At 37.9% G+C, this 6,873-nt stretch overlaps 1 non-coding gene across 1 annotated transcript; it reads left to right on the plus strand.

The window, feature by feature from the left end:
• The first annotated feature begins 1,389 nt into the window (after positions 1-1,389).
• Positions 1,390-1,462, plus strand: TRNAF-GAA (transfer RNA phenylalanine (anticodon GAA)). The gene has a single exon. It is a non-coding gene; the product is annotated as a tRNA-Phe (tRNA).
• Positions 1,463-6,873: the final 5,411 nt, after the last annotated feature.

Consider the following 6,873-nt stretch of genomic DNA (forward strand, 5'->3'; position numbering starts at 1 on the left):
AAGAAGGGGGCTTCATTTGGCTATATAGTTTGGTTCACAAAACAGTCAAAGTCAAAGTCAAAATATGACGACCAGATGGCCTAGTGGTTAGAGAACCTGACTACGAAGCTTGAGGTCCCAGGTTCGATTCCCGTGTCGGGGCATATATTTGTATGAAAAATACGAATGTTTGTTTTCGGGTCTTGTGGCAAACGAGCAAGTGGGTCTCCTGATGGTAAGAGATCACCAACGCCCATAAACATCTGCAACACCAGGGGTATTGCAGACGTGTTGCCAACCTAGAGGCCTAAGATGGGATACCTCGCGTGCCAGTAATTTCACCGGATGTCTTAACTCTCCACGCCGAACACACAACGTGCAAGCACTGCTGCTTCACGGCAGGATTAGCGAGCAAGATGGTGGTAGCAATCCGGACGGACCTTACACAAGGTCCTACCACCTGCACAAGGTGACTGTACTAAAAAAAGTAATGATTGATTTTGATTACTGTAGTTCTATAGATAAACTAAGTGGTAAATGAAAACTTCAATAATAATTTTCCTTCACGATCCTAATGTTAATTACTGATGGAATCCAATAAATTAGATCTCTACAAACAGCTAAATGTCGGTGTAGCCTGCGAAAATCGAAAAGCTATCGCATTCCCGATTATAGGTAATTAATTTGGCAAAATGATTTATGACCGTTGCTGATGACGGTGCGCATTCATCAGCCAATCTAGTTACGATGACGCCGGCCCATTTCTATATTCTGAATGGATTTGAATGCTACAGCGCATACTTTTTGCACGTTACAATGAAAGCAAAAAGGTCAAAGCAATATGCTAGTGGCCATTTTCAGTTGCTATATGCGATATTTCACACAATTGAAATTTACTATGAGCTTGATTTAATTGGGATTTTTTTACACAACGAGCCATGTCATTTGATAATAATATCATAAGTCACACGATTTTGTTTCTAAAACTTTTTTTAATTGTCTAATTCACCCGTAAAAAAGTAGATCTAGTATTTTAGAAGCAAAAAGACTGTGACAGACGGACATACTGACAAACACAAAAGCGATCTTGGTAGGGTTTCCTTTTTTTCTATTCGAGGTGCGGAGCCCTAAAAATCACAGACAGCAAAGAAGTTTGTAATAAAAATTAGACTTTTAACGGAAACTAATTTATTTAAGCAGATTATTATTACCTAATAAAAATTAATAGGTATGTATAATTATAAGCAATGCCAACTTAAATACATGTTTCTCATGTACTCGTAGGCACGTAAAAACAATTTGAAAGTTTATCACGAATTGACCTCATGAATACTCTCTGATATAAAAATGCATTGATAAAGAAAATTACAAGAGAAGCTATACCTAAGTAAGTTCAGATTCTCACGCACAGCCGAAATAGCTCAGTTGGGAGAGCGTTAGACTGAAGATCTAAAGGTCCCTGGTTCAATCCCTGGTTTCGGCAATTTCTTTTTATCTTTTGTTTAATTTTATACCAGATAGATACATTAGGGAATACAGGCGTGATGTTTGTGTGTATGTGTAGATACATTAACTAATTTCGACAATTGTTTTCCAAAAGAGTTTCGTCACCAAAATGGAGAAAGATTAACATTCGCTGCCTTAAAAAATATAGTAATCATATGCCTCAAGCATAACTATAAATAAACAAGTAAGAGTATTTGCACAACGCTTTTTTAAACGCGCCGTCGACGCGCGTTGACAGCGCGTTTTTCAATCCATACTCGTAGAGCAGTCCAGGTCACAGCCACCCGAAAATCAGCCAACCGCGAGTCGCAGTACGAACCCGTTGATGAACAATCATGGCTCATGAACAATTTTTGGAAATGTGTCGTCACAAGTGTATGAGAGTTGTGGGCATGCCCATCATGCCCACAACGGTGGATCCGCCCTTGGAGCAGTCATACAACTCGTGTGCGAATCGCGTTTGTATTGATACAAACGCGCGTCGACGTCGCGTTTAAAAACGCGCTATATTATGTATATGTAGAGGACCCTAACACGGACTAAAAATTTAAGATACGCCATTTTTGCATGTAATGTAAGCATTTACCCCGTATTCACAGGGCGGCCACGCCATACAAAATACGCGTTCTTGAATCTACATAGTCACGACGACGTCTGTACACGCGTCAATGTGTGCGTAAGACACACAGGGCTGACTATCGCAAAACCCTAATTCTATAGGGTATGTAGGTATGGCTTAGATGTGTAAATAAATGTAATCGTTAATCATATATTTTTATTTAAACCTACTTAAAATGTGTCTGTCTATGTATTTAAGCATTATTATTTTACATTACAATAAATATATGACTACAAACTTGAACGAATTATTCGGTACCTAATTAGTTATTTCATGTATTAATCGCGATACTTTTAGACAATTTGTTATATAATTAGTATAGTGTGTGTACATAAGATATATATTGGTCTATTGATAGGAGAGAATTAACAAATCAATTTTACAAATACCTACCTACTAATAAAAGACGTCTATTTATTCATTATAGGTACAAACTTTGAAACCTAGGTATTGGTTTTTTCCTCAGTTACCTAATACCTAAGTACATTGTACATGTTGCTAATTAAAGTTGTTTAGGTACCTTACCTACCTTTTTTCGTCCTTCGGAAATCGAAAAAAACTCCTTTTCTTATCTTTGGCTGTTGACAAACTCCCATACAATGCACAGTATATCACCATTTCGCAAAGTTATTGCTCCCGAACTTAGTGCCGTGCGACGGTGCGACCGACATAACTCACATTCTTAATTCTATCTAAAGAAAATGTTAAAATTATTTTTAACTATCGCGTTTTTCACTCTACATATATTGTATTAGTCCTATGGCCGCATTGTCTAACGCCCGCATGTTACTCGCGATTGCATTTACTGTCTCTTTCTACCCTCGTCATCCTACACCATATGATGGAAAGAAGTGGTGAAAACGATTGTGGATTCAAGTGTGTTAGACAAAAACGTTCATAGCATATTTTTGATATATCTACAAATTCATACGGCATCCTCGGTGCACAACCCGACTCGCACTTGGACGGTTTTTCTAATTTGGAACGTCAATTTGTCTATACAGAAACGTACTAACTACGCTTGCATAAAGTTTTTTGACCTATATATGTATCATTTTGATATGATGAATAATGTCAGTATATTATAATCTTAGAAACATTAGAACACTATAAAGCACATACACACACTCCAGTAATCTTGCTTTGAAGTAACCCAGTTACGAAGTTAATGGGGCAAGGCAAGTGCAGAGGGGCTAATCGGCTTAAAACAATAAGGTTATAATGATGGACTAGCTTATCCTGCAGCTATGCTTCCCTGGTAAAACAAAAAATAAGCTGTCACCTATCCCTATCTAATAGGTTAATTAATTTCTCGATATTACATTTGAATTCCTGGAGATAACAAGTTAATTTAAGTATATTTTATGTTATTGTTTTTAATAAGCAAATATTTGTACGCCTAACGGCAAAACATAGAGAATCCCTTAAATCTTAAAAATATATCTAACTTACCTATGTTATACAAATAAATCATTCATTCATTCATTCATTCATCCCCGCAGGAAACTTTGAAAAAAGTCTCCTCATATTCATTATTAATTATTCATAAAATATTTTGTTCGTTCTTTGATAAGTTCATTACTTTTTCAACACACTTGTTCGTCAATGATGTTATTCTAATCCTGTATACTAAATGCCTCAATTGTTCCCGCGGAAACTATGGATTTACGTATAGTTTTTCTCCCCAAGGGAGTTATGACTTTAGTTTTAAAAAGTTAGGTACATCATTTCGGACTAAAGAGGTTTCAAGTCAGCCAACGTTTTATTTACACCTTTAAAACTTAGCTATAGGTAACCCAATTTTACCCAATAAAAATTGGCCACGCTTCATGAAACTTCGTTATATTTTCAATTTATATCAAATTGTTTTGCAATAATTTTAGTAAATATTTTTTTTGCACGTTGGAACAGTCTGGCCGTAAGACCATTTGAATTCTAAACTAAACACAGTTCTTAGCATTATCTACGATAGACGACTCGAAAAAAATGACAATCAGGGGGCTCTACGAAATTCGAAAATCGAAGTTCATGTCGTTTTCCTGACGCTAATATTATTAAATACTAGAGTGAGAGGGACGGTACGGAACGAACTTCGATTTTCGAATTTTGTAGTAGCCCTCTGTATATTGGCGGGTAGCCTTTATTATTAGTCAGTTGTATTGTTAGTCAGTTGTTTTCTTAGCGCCTTTCTTTTCCCGACCTGTGAAGAGTTTGGACACAGCCGTAAGGGGATTATCCCCTTCTTACGCCCCTTAATGCACAATGTATTATTGTGGACTCGATCACCGCAATTAAAATAAATGAGGTAGGTTAGGTATCACTATTTCACGGAATGACAGCAGGTGTTACTTCTTATAACACGTCCTAAAAGTCTTCCATATAAAACTATTATGAAGCACGACACATATTTATTAAAAGTACTGCGCAGATATTTTAACTTTGGACACTCATGTGACTGAAACTGTAAATACGCTAGAAATGTTTCGAACCAATCCGTGGTCCTTTATCAAGTCTTGGGTCAAACGGATATCCTCTCACGCGGCTGCAAATACCGAGCCGTGTATTCGAATTTTGATATGATTGTTTAGACTAGATTTTTTTTTTGTTTTTATTTCCTAGTCTCTAATCTAAGTTCAAATTCATTAATGCATGCTGTACCCATACATTAAGTACGTTTTTCTATGCCCGGTGTGGCATATGTCACATGACATAACACAGTGTAATAATTTACAAACAGTAGAATGGTTCATCCGGAGCGGCGGGCAACGGGTAGCATCCGCGAAGCGATTTATTGAAGGAACATTGTACGAAAATGCATAAAATGACCGGCAGTCTGCGGTGAAAATTCTATTACTTCTCGCCCTTACTTTATACTTTATACCCTTAGAAGCCACGTTGACTTAGGACGTTCAAATTTACTGTCAAGATGGTGTTAAACATTACATATATATATATTAAGTTATCCAGCCAAAGCTGTTTGATTAACAGATTGGTAATGGTCGGGACCCTTTTTAGGGTTCCTTACCAGAAAGGTGACAATTTGTTTGTCAGTTACGGAGCTGTATCTCAAGAAATGCGTATTGTTGAAGTAATTATTATTTTCAGAACTAACGGCCAACTTCCAGTAATGGAGTGGCACTTTAAGAAGAACTTCTCAAGTAAGTTATTCCAATGAACTAAAAACATAGATATAGATACATTGCTTACCCGCGACCTGACCTGACCTGCAGAAATAATTGCTTTTAGTTTCATTGATATGGACCTCCGCAAAGTAACGCCTGATTCAATAAATTAAGTTATTTCATACATTGTCATCCATTCAAGAAATAAGATCTTGAAAGGGCACCTGCAGCGTCTATCAAGCCAATTTCTTTCGAACCTAGACAAATCTCACAACTCACTTTACACAATATAAAGAACATAGAGACATGCGAGGTAGGTACAGGATCTCCGTAACTTTAGGATAAAATTGAACACGGGTACGTCGATTGAGTCCAGCATAAGTTGTGTGCGCCGGAGGCATGTATCGTACGTACAATTCATGCATAATGCAAAATTCTGATTGTCTGTATACCCTTAATACAGTGGGACAGGATTCTGCAGTTTTGAATTTATGTATGTTATTTGTGTAAGTTGAATAAACGCGTGAGTGAATGTGTTTGGCAGGTGGCAGGACCTTGTGCAAGGTCCGCCCGGGTTGCTACCACCATCTTGCTCGCTAATCCTGCCGTGAAACAGCAGTGCTTGCACTGTTGTGTTTCGGCGTGGAGAGTAAGACAGCCGGTGAAATTACTGGCACTTGAGGTATCCCATCTTAGGCCTCTAGGTTGGCAACGCATCTGCAATCCCCCTGGTGTCTATGGGCGGTGGTGATCTCTTATCATCAGGAGACTAAACTGAATACTAATAGATGCCATTATGTTGCCTGACTACGTAATTGACTTTGCTTCAGAGACTTTAGAATATACCTCTAGAAGAAAATTTTACAATAATCGACTTTATTCAACCAATCGTAGTTTTGCACAAGGGTTCTTTCTCAGACGAATTACTTTGGTTTGAGTGGAATAATGTAGAGCGTTGAACTGCACAGTGCCAGTTTTTTTGCTACAATAGTCCGGAACGCGCTCATGCAAAAAATTCTACGACATAAAAAAACAGCGAAAAAGAAAAACCAGTGAAAAGGAAGACCAGCGCCGTTCGCAAGACCGGCAGATTGCTGATTTGGGATCATTTCGTGACATGCATAACTATTTTTTTCTTTTTAATTTTATCCATTCTCCTGATGTTGTCACGAATAAATGTTTTCATTCTTTCTTTCTTTGGTACAGTTCAGTTCATCGTTCTGGTTTTCTGTCATTCACCACGAATTGACGAATATCATTTAAATTATTTAGCCTGAACCATCAGTCTGTCAGTCCGAGAGAATAACACGGGTGACACTATTTCCCGGCCGTACAATACCGACACGGAAATACCGGCATGATATTTCGTTGTACACGCCCTTAGAAACTCTTGTCAGTTTGACACCGTTTGTATGGGCGTGAACAGGAAATATCGGGTCGGTATTTCCATGTCGGTATTATCCGTGCCGGTAAATAGAGTCACCCAATTACACGATAATTTTCCGAGTCCCAAGGTAGGTGGGTAGGTAGGTGGCTCAGCCTAGTTTGGGATCCACTGTATTTAATGATTGATTGTAACTATCCTGGTATATCCTGGTGGATAGTAGATTGTTCAACAAGGGACTAAAACAAGCCATAATGACACGA

This window comes from Choristoneura fumiferana, chromosome 21 (genome assembly GCF_025370935.1).
Source record: "Choristoneura fumiferana chromosome 21, NRCan_CFum_1, whole genome shotgun sequence".
Classification (NCBI taxonomy): domain Eukaryota; kingdom Metazoa; phylum Arthropoda; class Insecta; order Lepidoptera; family Tortricidae; genus Choristoneura; species Choristoneura fumiferana.